This window comes from Astyanax mexicanus, chromosome 23 (assembly GCF_023375975.1).
Source record: "Astyanax mexicanus isolate ESR-SI-001 chromosome 23, AstMex3_surface, whole genome shotgun sequence".
NCBI classification, from domain to species: domain Eukaryota; kingdom Metazoa; phylum Chordata; class Actinopteri; order Characiformes; family Acestrorhamphidae; genus Astyanax; species Astyanax mexicanus.
In genome coordinates, this window is record NC_064430.1 from 8,824,984 (window position 1) to 8,838,995 (window position 14,012).

Genomic DNA, 14,012 nt, shown 5'->3' on the forward strand with positions numbered 1-14,012 from the left:
TAGTGATGAGTAGTTAGTAGACAGTTAGCTGACAGTTGTGTTCATCGTAAATCTTTGAGCTTATTTTCTCATTAACTGCTGTGTACCAAACTGCTAATGAGCCGGTAAGTGTGTCTACTCATATAGAGTGTAACATAAAAACCTATTAGTGCTAATATAATGTTTAATCTTCTGACTTACTTTTCCGTTTCCTGCCACTGTGCAGCCCAGCTTGGAATTTTAGCCCCTATTGAGTCCCTTTACTGGAATCGGCATAGAATAAGTGTTAATATTAATAATTTCAAGGAACACAAATAAAGGGTCTTATCCTTTGTTTAATAAAGCCTGGATTAAATATCTGAATTATTTATGCACTGTGCATTAATATTTAGGCAACCCATCACTAACCTATCACTCTATAACCTATAAGACCTGCATACATAACAGATCTTGTTTTCTATTTTCATATAATCTCAACTTCTTCTTCATGCATCAGTAACTAATTAAACTCTATGTCTGCAATAAACATAAAAATAAACATAAAACATTAAACCAGACATTACACAGCACCCACATAAACCACAGAACTTCCATTTGCACACTAATATCATACATTTAGGCAATAATTTATGTTTGTGTGCAGAACGTAGCCTTAAAGTATTTGTGTGTGTAGTGTATTTTGTTAACATATAATGCAATTATTAGGTATCTTTCACTTCACAGACTTAATAATATAGTATATGACCACCAAGTTCAGAGCAGAAGAGAATTGCAAGTGAAATGTTGAAATGGTTGTGCAAACATTGAATTTTTTTACGTTAAATCAACATAATATCCTCAACCTTCAGCCTTTGGAATTCACATTTTACATTTCATCACCAAAAAATATCCCAAAAATGTTGAATGGAGAATTCGGAGATTCAGAAATTCATTTTTCATCATGGCATACAGGTTTTTTTTTTAATTTGTTTTCTCTTCCATACAATTTTGAGCATCCCAAATGTGAGCTATAGTTTATTAAAGGTTAAACGTTTATTTGACGGTGAAACAAAGCTGCCATTACGAATGTTGATTTATTGTTTTGTTGTCAAACCCAACCTTGATTCAACATTGAAATGCCAGCTGGAATCAATAAATCAAGATGATTAGAACATGATTTCCAATATATTGTAAGCTGAGCAAGGTGTACTTTTCCAGTCATTACGGTAGCGAAGACACACTGACACGCCATAAATTAAGCTGCATGTTGAACAGTTGACTGCTTGCCGTGGAAATAGGCCCCAAAGTATGGGAGCACAGCAGTTACTGAGTTAGAAGACCACAGCAGTACCTCTCTAATGCATTATTTTATCAGCATGGTATCTTGGTAGCATGCGAGTGTGGTGTAAGTGTGTAAGTGTGAGTGTGTATGCCTCTTAAGTCTTTGAATGTGACTCTAATGGAATATTCCTTCCAGGTGAAAAGGAATGGATATGCATGTCATGTTTTATGAGTGTTTTCTAATTGGCAATGCATTTTAAAGTGTTTCAATTTCCATAAATTTCCCTTTCCATACATGTGATCATCTCAGTTCCATAAACTGCTTCTTCGACTTTCGTCACTGGCCTGTCGGCAAGAGAAATTGGCCCTGTGTTCGAGTGGAAGAGTGCCGTGGAAAATGAAGGCATGTTACTTCCTTTAAGAATCACATCTCTGAGGAGATCAAGTGAGAACACATCATTCTGCTTCACATTTCACAAGCACTTTAAATGACATATGATGGCTATTCATTTCCACACACCATTTACGCAATGTGAAATCTTCAGTGGGACGTAGGAGTGTTGGAGACATTTGGATCATCCCCAGCTGGATAATTTCTCTAGATATCTCCCTCTCTCTTTTATGTATATATTCTCATGCATACAGATATATATATATATATATATTGCATCAGAAATATATAACCTGAGTTATAATATAATATTCTGAGACTTAAAATCACTCAGCTTTTTCAATGATTTACAGCCCTATATTGTACATTGACATGCCAGATGTCCCATGACTTTTGCCATGTCTCATGGAAGCTAAAGAACTCAGCACTGACCTCTGGGATATGAGTGTGCGGTCTTAAACATTGAATGTGGATGTGATTAATTTCTGCCAGAAAAGCTTGTCTGTTCGCAAGGTCAGTTTTAGCCAGATGCTGCCAGTCACAATCCTTATCACCCAATATGGATGGTACTATTAGTGTTTTATGATGGATTCCCGAATACACATGGAATATACTGTGGATAAGGAATTGATGATGCCTTGCCATGAGCAATTTAGCCAGTATCCAACCTCATTCACAAGATAACACCTAACAACTTATACAGGTACAGGTGTCCCCAAGCTAACACTTCATAGTTCATTTACACAAGAAGCATTGGTCAAGATTCACACCCCCTCCCACTGTAAGTTGACAAAGCCATTTTTCTCAGTTTGCTTGAAACCTCATACAGTACACGTCAGGATTAGCCTGCAGACATCGTCTGAGTGAGGAATCTGTACCTACTCTCTGTGGCAAGTCTTTTAAATAGTGAGAACTAGCTCGCTCTTGTCTTGCCAACACTCAGCTTGTACATGGGGCATAACTAGCAAACACTTATTTGCATAGAAGTGACAGAGCCTTTAAACAACTAATTCTAAAAGGGAATGAAACTGGCAAAAAAAAAAGAGATGGTGAGATCTCTTAATGTGCAAAGATCTTAATAAACATGTTTTGTATAGCCCATAGAGCTATACCCCAAATTTATCAGTCACTACCTGTGTTAGTCGGTTTGCATTATTAGTTTCAAGCTTTTCTTAACTCAGGATCAAGGATCTATGCACCACATTTATCATGTATAGTTATGTGGATTATAAAGATTTACAGCATTTACATAATTTTTTTTAGGAGGAACATTGTGAGTTGTGCATTTCATCACACCATACTGTATAATAGTTCATAGCATCATAGCATGTTTTATTTATCTATTTACTAGTACAATGGTTCCAACACCTTTAATGCAATGTACCACCCATGCTAAAACAAAAACGTTTAAGTGACACCTACTGGAGCTACTGTGTGGACCTTACCCACTTTACAATCTGCAATTTATTATTATTGATTATTGTTTCTTGTAAAATGCAATATGCCTACTGAGACATGTGGGAAAGTGTAAAAACAGAAGTATGAGACAATGTAATGGATTATAGAGTCGACATGGCACACCCTTAAATCCTAGGCTTATTATTTTTGCTATTATTACTAATACAGGAACTATTGTGGGTCGTGGAGTTCCACAGGGTTCGATTGTAGGCTCTATGAAACTGTAAAGAACTGAAGTGTACTCTTACACACATTCAAACCCACCTGATAAAAATAGTTAAAATATAATTTCAATCATTAATTTTTTTGTGCATGCATTACATTTTATAAGGTCGTCTGATGTACCACCCTGAAATGCTTTCACGTACCACAGTTTGAGGACCACTGGACTAGAGTGATGCAGTGCACATACTGCCTAACTCCATGTTTTTCATGGTTTAAAGACCAAGGAGGTCCAAGAAGATTTAGGACCAAATCTCTTTTCTATTATTTGCTGAAGCAGTTTGAGTAAATAACCTATTTCTGTTTCACTGAGGCGCACAAAACAGCAGCTATTTCTTTTAACACGGCTGTTTTCCCACCTCCTTTCAGCTCTTTATTTGTGGAGTTTGTGGGGGTGGGGGGTTTGATCCAGCAGCACCCGTGAGATGGGGAGAAAAGAAAAATGTAGAGAAAGACAAGAGAAGAGCAAAGAGAAAGAATGATGAAAGAAATAAAACATTGAACATGAGGGTAGCCCTCAATGTATTTACATCAAATTAAAGGTTAATTATTTGATTGATTTATTAAAACCATATCATACTGCCTTTTTCTTTCTTTATCATTTTATTTCAAATTTTTTCCCATTTTCTCCACAATTTAAACGGCCAATTACCCAACCCACTCATTTGGACTCCCCCTATCACCCAACACACCAGGAGAGTGAAGACTAGTACATGCTTCCTCCAATACATGTGAAGCCAGCAACCGCTTCTTTTCGAGCTGCTGCTGATGCAGCATTACCGAGCAGCCAGCCCGCTCGGAGGAAAGCGCAGCGACTCGGTTCTGGTACATCAGCTCACAGACACCCTGTGCTGCAGACATCACCGTAGGAGTGATGTGGGGAGAGAGCGCCATCTACCCACCCAGAGGGAGCAGGGCTAATTTTTAATCCCTGTGAGCTGGGGTTCGAACCAGCGACCCCCTGCTCATAGTGGCATTGTTTTAGATCGCTGGACCACTTTGCGCCCCATCATACTGCATTTTTAAAGATAAAATTAGCTTCAAGCCAAACTGCACTCAGTCTGTTTGCCCAGCTGCATTTCCCAGATGTATTTCAGCTATTTTGTGGTTCAGTGTTGGAAGTGTGGTTGTGGCTTTTTTTTTTTCCCTTTGGCGATGTTTAGTTCAATTCTCCCTGATATAAATAACTGTCTACAAGATGGCGGCGCGTGCACACGCTGCGGCTTCTCGCTCTCCCGAGGATACAGCGCTTTCGTGTTTTTTGTCCTGTTTTTGTACGTCTTTGTCGTACGTTCACGTCCTGAAACGCACCTACAGCCGTGAGTTTCTGCTGGAAGCCGGTAGAAACTCACTTTTGGATTTAAACCGCGATCTCCGAGAAGAGCTGCGAGCCTGCGGCGTGCTCCGGACACCCGCACCCCCACCGACCCCCACCGCTGCATCTCGCCCACAATGGAAGCGCCACAGGCGGCGGGAGAGACGGCAGAAGCGCGGTAAGCGGGGAGGTATCCGAGCGAGGCTAGCAGCTAGCCCACACAAGCCAGCTATCCCCACCATGCTTTTGGCGAATGTAAGATCGCTGGACAATAAACTGGACTATATCCGCTTACTTCAGTCAACTCAGAAGACCGTGAGAGACTGTTGTGTTTATATTTTCACGGAAACTTGGCTCAACAACAGCGTCCCGGACCACGCCGTTCAGCTGGAGAGGCTAACATGCTATCGGGCGGACCGCGCGCTAACTGACGGAGGTAAGAGCCGCGGCGGCGGACTCTGTGTTTACATCAGCGATGCTTGGTGTCGGAACGTTGTTGTGGTCTGTAAACACTGCTCACCGGTAGTGGAACTGATGATTATCAAATGCCGTCCGTTCTATCTACCGAGAGATTTCTCCGCCGTGCTGATCGCTGCTGTTTACATCCCTCCGACCTCCAACAACAGCGTGAGGAGTGAAGCACTGAATGAACTGTACCAGTACATCAGTGAGCAGCAGACAGCGCACCCAGATGCTTTTCTCATTCTGGCTGGAGATTTCAACCATGCAGACCCAAAGAGTGTGTTTTCTGGACTTTTTAAACACATAGACTTTCCAACCAGGGGAAACAACACTTTGGACCAGGTCTTTACTACACACAGAGGAGCCTACCGAGCCTCCCCCCTCCCCCACCTGGGAGCCTCTGATCACCTCACCATTATGCTAATGCCAGCTTACAGACCACTGGTTAAAGTCTCCAAAACAGTTCTGAAGCAGGTACGAGTGTGGCCAGAGGGTTCCTCAGAGGCACTTCAGGACTGTTTCAGCACAACAGACTGGAACATGTTTAGAGAGGCTGCCACCCACAACAACTCCACGGACATTCAGGAGTACACAGAAACTGTCTCTGCCTACATCACCAAGTGCATTGATGATGTAACTGACCTCAAGACCATCACTGTTCGGGCTAATCAGAAGCCATGGCTGACAGGAGAGGTCCACAAGCTCCTGAAGGCTAGAAATGCAGCCTTCACAGCTGGAGACCAGGCAGGCCTGAGGACAGCCAGGGCCAACCTGTCCCGCGGCATCAGGAAAGCTAAGAGGCAGTACTCCAAGAAGATATCCCAACGCTTCAGCGACAGCAGAGACACACGGAACCTGTGGCAAGGGATTCAGTCTATCACAGGCTACAAACCCCATCCACAGACCTGCAACAGCGACACATCTCTGCTGAACGACCTGAATGGATTCTTCGCAAGGTTCGAGCCACTCAACAACACACCCGCCCAGAAATCCATCCCTCCTCCTGGTGACCAGGTGCTAACGCTCTCCCAAGACAGTGTGAGGAGAGCATTCAGCAGGATCAATGCTCGAAAATCTCCTGGACCTGACAACATTCCTGGTCGTGTGCTGAAGGACTGTGCCTGGGAACTCGCAGAGGTTTATACGGACATCTACAACACCTCTCTGAGTCAGGCGGTGGTTCCCACATGCTTCAAAGCCACCACCATCATCCCTGTCCCTAAGAAGGCATCGCCATCCTGTCTCAACGACTATCGTCCGGTTGCACTCACCCCCATCCTCATGAAGTGCTTCGAACGACTAGTCATGCACCATATCAAGTCTTCACTCCCCTCCTCCCTGGACCCCTACCAGTTTGCATATCGGTCAAATCGCTCGACCGATGATGCCATCTCCACTGTTCTCCACTCAGCCCTCACACACCTGGACAAGAAAGACACCTACGTCAGAATGCTGTTTGTTGACTTCAGTTCAGCATTCAACACAATCATCCCCCAACAGCTCATACACAAACTGGACAGTCTGGGGCTGAGCACTTCCCTGTGCAACTGGCTGTTGGACTTCCTGACTGGTAGACCACAGGCAGTGCGGGTTGGCAGCAACACATCCAGCATCACCACACTGAACACAGGGGCTCCCCAAGGATGTGTACTGAGCCCCCTCCTGTTCACTCTGCTGACCCACGACTGCACACCAGAACACACCTCCAACCTCTTCGTCAAGTTTGCGGATGACACGACGGTGGTGGGTCTCATCAGCAACAACGATGAGTCACACTACAGGAGCGAGGTGAGCCGCCTGGCCTCCTGGTGCAAACACAACAATCTCTCTCTGAACACAGAGAAGACTAAGGAGATTGTTGTGGACTTCAGGAGAACTCACACACTGCACACTCCTCTGTCCATCAACGGAACTGCTGTGGAGAGGGTGAGCAGCACCAAGTTCCTGGGTGTGCACGTCACAGAGGACCTCTCCTGGAGCACCAACTCAGCATCACTGGCCAGGAAGGCAAACCAGCGTCTCTACTTTCTCCGCAAGCTGAGAAGAGCTGGAACCCCCACCCCCATCATGACCACTTTCTACAGAGGGGCCATCGAGAGCATCCTGACCAGCTGTTTCACCATGTGGTACGGGGCCTGCACAGCATCCTGCCGCAGGACCCTCCAGCGCATCGTGAGAGCAGCTGAGAAGATCGTTGGCACCTCTCTCCTCTCCCTTCAGGACCTGTACAGCTCCCGCCTCACGCGGAAAGCCCTCCGTCTGGCAGGAGATCCCTCCCACCCACTACACAGCTTCTTCAGCCTGCTGCCATCAGGGAGAAGACTGCGGAGTCTCGGGTCTAGGACCAGCAGACTGCGAGACAGCCCCATCCATCAGGCTGTGAGGATGCTGAACTCTCTTCCCGCACTACCCCCCATCCCAATCCTGCCCACAGCACACACACTCTCATCATCCTGACCCCACATCCTCCCACCAACACAGTACTGAAACTCTGCACTAGAACACACACAGTACTGTAACTTTTGTAAAAGGACCTGCACTACACACCCAATACCTGCACTACTGTTACGCTGCACTGTCATACACACTTTAATTCCCCAAGAACTGGGAACTTTAAGAACTTTACCAGCCTTAAGCTAGATACAACATTGCACTACTGTTATACGGGTTCTATTTATATTGTCACTTGATCTTAATCACCATTAATATTGCACTATTATCTTCTGTCTCACAAATGTCTATTGTGTTTTTGTTGTATTGTACATATAGTGTCTCCCACTCATTTAGATTTAGATTATATATTTATTTCTTTTTATTTCTATTTATATATCTATTTCACCCCCACCACTACTGCACCTTGTTCTGTCTCATGTATGTCTGTGTCCCTGCTGCTGTATTGTACACATAGTGTCTCCCCTTTTTCTTTATTTTTCTTTATTATCCATTATCTGTACTTGCTGTAAAATTGGGAAGGAGAGTAACGTAATTTCAATTCTCTGTATGTCCTGTACATATGCAGCATTGACAATAAAACTACTTGACTTGACTACTCTGTAATGTTTAATATCTCTGATCTGAATAAAGCTCCTTTTTCACCTGATTGTACTGTTTTTTTTTAAACATGCCATGATATTTGATTCCAAACCCCCTAAATAAGGTGGGATTTAACAGTAGATAATTATGTGGGGAATGTCTCAATCTGTGTTTGAGTGTAGAAGTACACAAGAGAAAATGGCTGCAAGGTCTCAAGGGGTTAAAAACGGCTGCTTTGTGAATCTAATTGGGACTAGTGTCTATAACTGTCTTTGTTTCTTGGCTTTATGATTATTGCTTTCTTTAATTTCATAAAAAAATGTTGTCCACATGTTGAACAACAGCAAACATGAACCTATCCTTTATTTTCAAGCTGTTCAAGGTTAAGTATGCAGTAATAAAGCTACTGAACACACACTTGAGTAATATTATTAGAGCTGGCTTATGGATAACCTACCCATTTTAATTTCTGCAGTTATATTAAAAAATGACTAGTACAAAATGAATGAGGAGGAAGGGCTTAAGCTCAAATTAAAAATGGTTAATATCCACAGGATTGCCCTTTAATTTTGGGAGAGTATAATGATGTGTTCTTCTAAAAAGAAAAAAAGAAATCTGTATTTTAGATTTTCTCCAGTGATTGTGTGTTGGTCAATTAAAGATATCCTAGCAATATTACTACTGTCAGCTGTTCCTGGTGTCGTTGTTGGAGAACATGTTTTAAAAAGGTTTAAAAGCTTTACAATTGTCATTGGTACTGAAACATTTACTAAAATTTTTAACTATGATTTCTTTCTTGTTCCATATGAAACCATTCAAACTGGACTCATTCAGGAGTCTCCTCTGGTCGTCCAACACACAAAAAAGGTATAATCTGATATTATTGGGTGGCTGGGCCAGTGGGTTTGGTCAAACCATCACTGATTAATTAAAAACTGTTAAAAAAATTAATGCTAGAACTTGAGCAGCTTGAATGGTGTGAGACTCTACGCTTCCTCCAGACTCTGCTCCCATGATTTCCAAATGAAATGTAAAATTTTCTGATAATCAGTGATGGTTTGGAGAGACATGTCATCTGCTGGTGTTGATCCACTGTGTTCTATCAAGTCAGTACAGTGCAGTTTTTCCTCTGCTGGTAACTTTTATGGGGATGTGGATTTTATTTTCGAGCAGGACACAGGCAAAAGTACCAGTTGGTCTTGCATAATCAAATTTTCTGAGATAATCACTCGTTTTCTTTTTTTTTCTTTTTTCTTTTTTAATCAGCTGTGACCCAAAATCAACAATAAAATAAATGCTTGAAATAGATGTGTGTAGGGAATCTGTAAAATAAATTTCAGATTTTTAAATGTTATGAATATTGCACTTTTTTTTCTTTTAGATGCATCTGTACATTACAGCTTAAACAGGATCACTATTCTTATTATGTATGTTTCTTATCAAGAAACGATTGTGAAAAACTACAGTTTAAATTAAAATTTTAAAAAAAGTTAAAATACATACTCTAAAATACAGACCAATACTTTGCAAGTGTGTAAAAAAAATAAAAAAATATTTAAAAAAATGTAGCTTTCATAATTTCCACAGAAACACACATTACCTATAGAAGAGGTCGCTCTAGGGAAGCTACATCCAAGCCGCTCAGCACTGGGCTGTGTAAAGGTGAAACTGCATTCTCTGGAGTGATGATGCTTCATCCAGCACCTTTAAAAAGATAACTTAAGAACATTTTATGATCCAGAAAATAACATCCTGCATCCCTATCTGACCTCAATGATGTTCCTGTGGCTAAGTACTATAAAAGCCTCACAGCACTGTTCCAGTACTCTGTGTTTAAAGCCTTCCCTGATTAATGGGAACTATAGGCTTTACTAAAGAAAAGGTTGTATATTTGGAACTTGCTGGAGTCCTTTTGGTGAAAAAAAAATACTCTGAAACATATATGTGACCTTCATTCACAGCGTATGTGTTTTAAGTCAACAGTTTCTCTCCAATAAGAACCAGGTGGAGCAGCAATTCATTATTAATCTCCTCATGAACTGCTGCTAATAACTAATCGGTTTTTCCTCATCACCTCAGAAGACTTTATTAGAGTCATTACCAAAAGCAAATGAACTGCACTGGACATCCAGGTGACACATGGACCTTCTGTAATAACACACAGTTTAATGGGATTGTAAGGCTACAGGTCAAGAGCATTAGAAATGCTCTCATCTGATTAAAGGTGCAAAGCAATTTCATCCACCAGTATACTCTTGACTGACTCCCATTTATTTATTCAGACCTCAGCAAGATTTTTCAGTGAATTTTCACACCTAAAAGTCCAGACAAGAGTCTGAAACAAGCTTCAAGAACCAGCGTCCAGACAAAAGGAGGTGGTCTCAGTCTGGATCTGCTGAACCATGGCTTTTTTATTATTATTATCTATCTATCCATCTACAGGGGTTGGACAATGAAACTGAAACACCTGTCATCATTTTAGTGTGGGAGGTTTCATGGCTAAATTGGAGTAGCCTGGTGGTCAATCTTCATTAATTGCACATTGCACCAGTAGGAGCAGAGTGTGAAGGTTCAATTAGCAGGGTAAGAGCACAGTTCTGCTCTAAATACTGCAGTGCACACAACATTATGGGTGACATACCAGAGTTCAAAAGAGGACAAATTGTTGCTGCACGTCTTGCTGACGCATCTGTGACCAAGACAGCAAGTCTTAGTGTCTAAGAAACAATGAGAGTTTTGGGTTTTCACTGTCTGTAAGCCATAAGTCATCAACAATAATAGAAATAAACACTTAAAATTGTTTACTCTGTTTTTGATACATCTATATAATATATGAGTTTCACATTTTTGAACTGAATCACTGAAATAAAAGTACATTTTTAAAGATATTCTAGTTTTGTCTGATTTTCTGTCCTGCTTACCACTTCTATTTTTGTAAATGTGATGGCATGGACCTTTATTTTGCTTTTTGCTGTGTTCCACTTCCTGGAGCGGCCATTTTGTCTCTTCCTGGTTAGGCTTATTGTTGCTGTTTTTCCCCCTTCATGTAGTGGCTAATTAGCAAAATGGTTTCCTCCATGCTCTGATTGGTTTAGGCCCTGTTAATTAGCCCCTTTGGCCTCCTTAAAGCAGACAACACATGCACCCTTGCTCTCCATTTCTGATTTGCCCCTCTAGCTGCTGCTGGAAGCTCCTGTTTGAAGCCAATGCTGTTCATGCTTTTAAGGTAATTATTACTGTTTTTAAGTACTTGATTAAAAGCTAATGTGTTAGTATTTCTTATCTTTGGTGTTTAATGACTGTTTGTTTTATTAGGATCAGTTCCTGACTATTGCCTTGATTTTATGTACGGTAGGCCCAGCCATTCGGGTTTTAAGGTAAAAACTAGTTCTTGTTTTTGTTCAAGATATTGTAAGTGATATTGTAAGTCTCTTAACAGTTTTCAATTTCATTCTTTTAGTAGGGCTGACCTCTAGCTAGCTGCTGTTTTGTAATTATTCTGTTTTATTTTGATTTGTTTTGAGATCGTTTTGGTTTATTTTGAGTATATTGGTTTGTTTGTTTCTGTTTTATTTGTTTCTTTTGATTAATATTATTTTGTATAATGTTTTGCTCAGTAGACTAAACTAGAGACTTTATGGGCTGTATTAAGTACTTTTGCTAGTGGTTCTTGGAAGCCTGGTTGGACCTAAGATTAACAATTAGGGAAATACTTTTGTCACTTTTTAAAGTGTGAGGTTTTAAGCTGTGAGATCTTTTGTTGGTATTTATAAACACGTGTGACTAATCAGATTTTTGGGTGTTAAATTTCCCTTTCTCTCTTGTCTACCTGTTTATCTCCAGGCCCCTTGGATGTGTGGATTTAAGCAGTGGTGTTCAGTTGCATAAAGAGCCCTGTGTTTTAATTGAATAACTATATTCTTGATTTGGTACCAATGTTTTAATGAAAGTAAAAATAAATGTGAATGAGATTTCTATTTTGTGTGGAAAATAAATTAATTGTTTTGGAAACTTGTCTCTTTGCTCAGAAGTGAATCATTTTACTGTAGCAGTGTACTTTACTGGGTTATTTCTATAGCCAAGGCCAAGTGATTTACATACTGTTACATAAAGCTTCAGTTGTAAAAAGCTCTATGAATAAATTAAATTTGATTTGATAGCCAACATTCTACAAACCAATGAGAAGTAAGTGTAGAGAGACTCAGCCCACAGTTGATGACAGGATGAAAAAAAGTTCTTCCATTTAAAAAGCTGTAGTGTAAAACCCAACAAAACTAACCGAACCAAATGTTTAAAACGTAACAGACATAAACCTCGGTGCAAAATCTGCTCCAGACTTTGAGGTATGAAAAAAATCTTAATGACCCAACCCATAATGCAGCAAGGTCAGTGTGGGCCTAATTCTTTGAGAATTATATATTTTTTTTTGCCATAGATTGAGAATAAAGGAGAAAACTGGAGAAAAACAACTACAGAATTTTCAAGGTAGAAAGTGAAATACAAAAATAAAAGCTGTGGAGAGAATTCAAACCATAGCGGACATTTTAGTGTAAAAAAAAATAAGGCTAAAGCTACAAGCCACTAGCTGAATGCTAAGATAACAGAGAGGGCAGCTTTAGAAAATTCAGACCCCATAGAATCTCTGAGGATTGTAAAACTGTTATTTGTTGTTGAAATGAACACCGCCTGCCACCTGGCAAACCAAATAACCTTTTTTTTTTTTTTTAAAGTGTTCATAAAGTTTGTACCAACAGTAGGAGATACTCGACCTTCCTAAAGGCCCACGCCGGACTCTATTCACTACCAGCACTGTGCATAAAAAAAATGACAAGAGAAACGAGAAGAGTGGAGAGTGTAGGGGATAATAATGAATAAATACAATGCTAAATATCTAAAAGCTGCTATTTTAGCCTATTTTTAGCTAACAATGAGGGAGACACTTGAATAGCATTCATTAGCATTACATTATCTCTGTTGTTTACGCTTATGTTTAACATTAGTTAGCATTAGTTAGTATTTCCAGCTGTATTGGTATAAATGATTGTGATATGTTTAGTTTTTGGTGTGTGTGTTTTATTGTATTCTACCTATTGGTGCTGTAGGCTTAGTGGTTTCTATAGTCTCAGTCTAGTGTTAATCTGAGCTAAAGGCTAACGCTGTCAGCCAGACGTAGCAGTTCCTGTAGCAGTTTTCTCCAGTTTTTAAGAGCCTTTTTTTTTCACCGCTCTCTGGCTTAATCTGTAAATTTATCTAACAAAAGGCTTCTCTGTGTTTGTGTTTTGCTTCCTGGTTATTATGACGAAAGCGTGAATTTACTGTGTGTGTGCTGTGTGTTCATTTCAACACAGGAGAATGAGAAGGCTTCAACTGATTCAGTTTATTCAGTGTCTTTTACAGTGAAGAAGAGCAGATATAAGATGCATTGATGGACATTAACTAAAACATGGATGAGTAAAGGATGAATGAGGATTGAGTATGGTTTGGAGGGATAGATGAGGATGGAGTATGATTTGGATGGATGGGGATGAAGTATGGTTTGGATTGATTGATGGGGTTGGAGTGTGGTTTGGATGGATGGATTAGGATGGAGTATGGTTTGGATTGATTGATGGGGATGGAGTATGGTTTGGACGGATGGGGATGCATTATGGTTTGGGTTGATTGATGGGAATGGAGTATGGTTTGGATTGATTGATGGGGATGGAGTATGGTTTGGATGGATGGATTAGGATGGCTTATGGTTTAGATTGATTGATGGGGATGGAGTATGGTTTGGATGGATGCATTAGGATTGAGTATGGTTTGGATTGATTGATGGGGATGGAGTATGGTTTGGATTGATTGATGGGGATGGAGTATGGTTTGGATCGATGGGTTAGGATGGAGTATGGT

At 40.6% G+C, this 14,012-nt stretch overlaps 1 long non-coding RNA gene across 1 annotated transcript; it reads left to right on the plus strand.

Moving 5' to 3' along the window:
* The first annotated feature begins 11,065 nt into the window (after positions 1 to 11,065).
* LOC125787240 (uncharacterized) lies at positions 11,066 to 12,135 on the plus strand. The gene is made up of 2 exons (XR_007429157.1): positions 11,066 to 11,497; positions 11,964 to 12,135. It is a non-coding gene; the product is annotated as an uncharacterized LOC125787240 (long non-coding RNA).
* Positions 12,136 to 14,012: the final 1,877 nt, after the last annotated feature.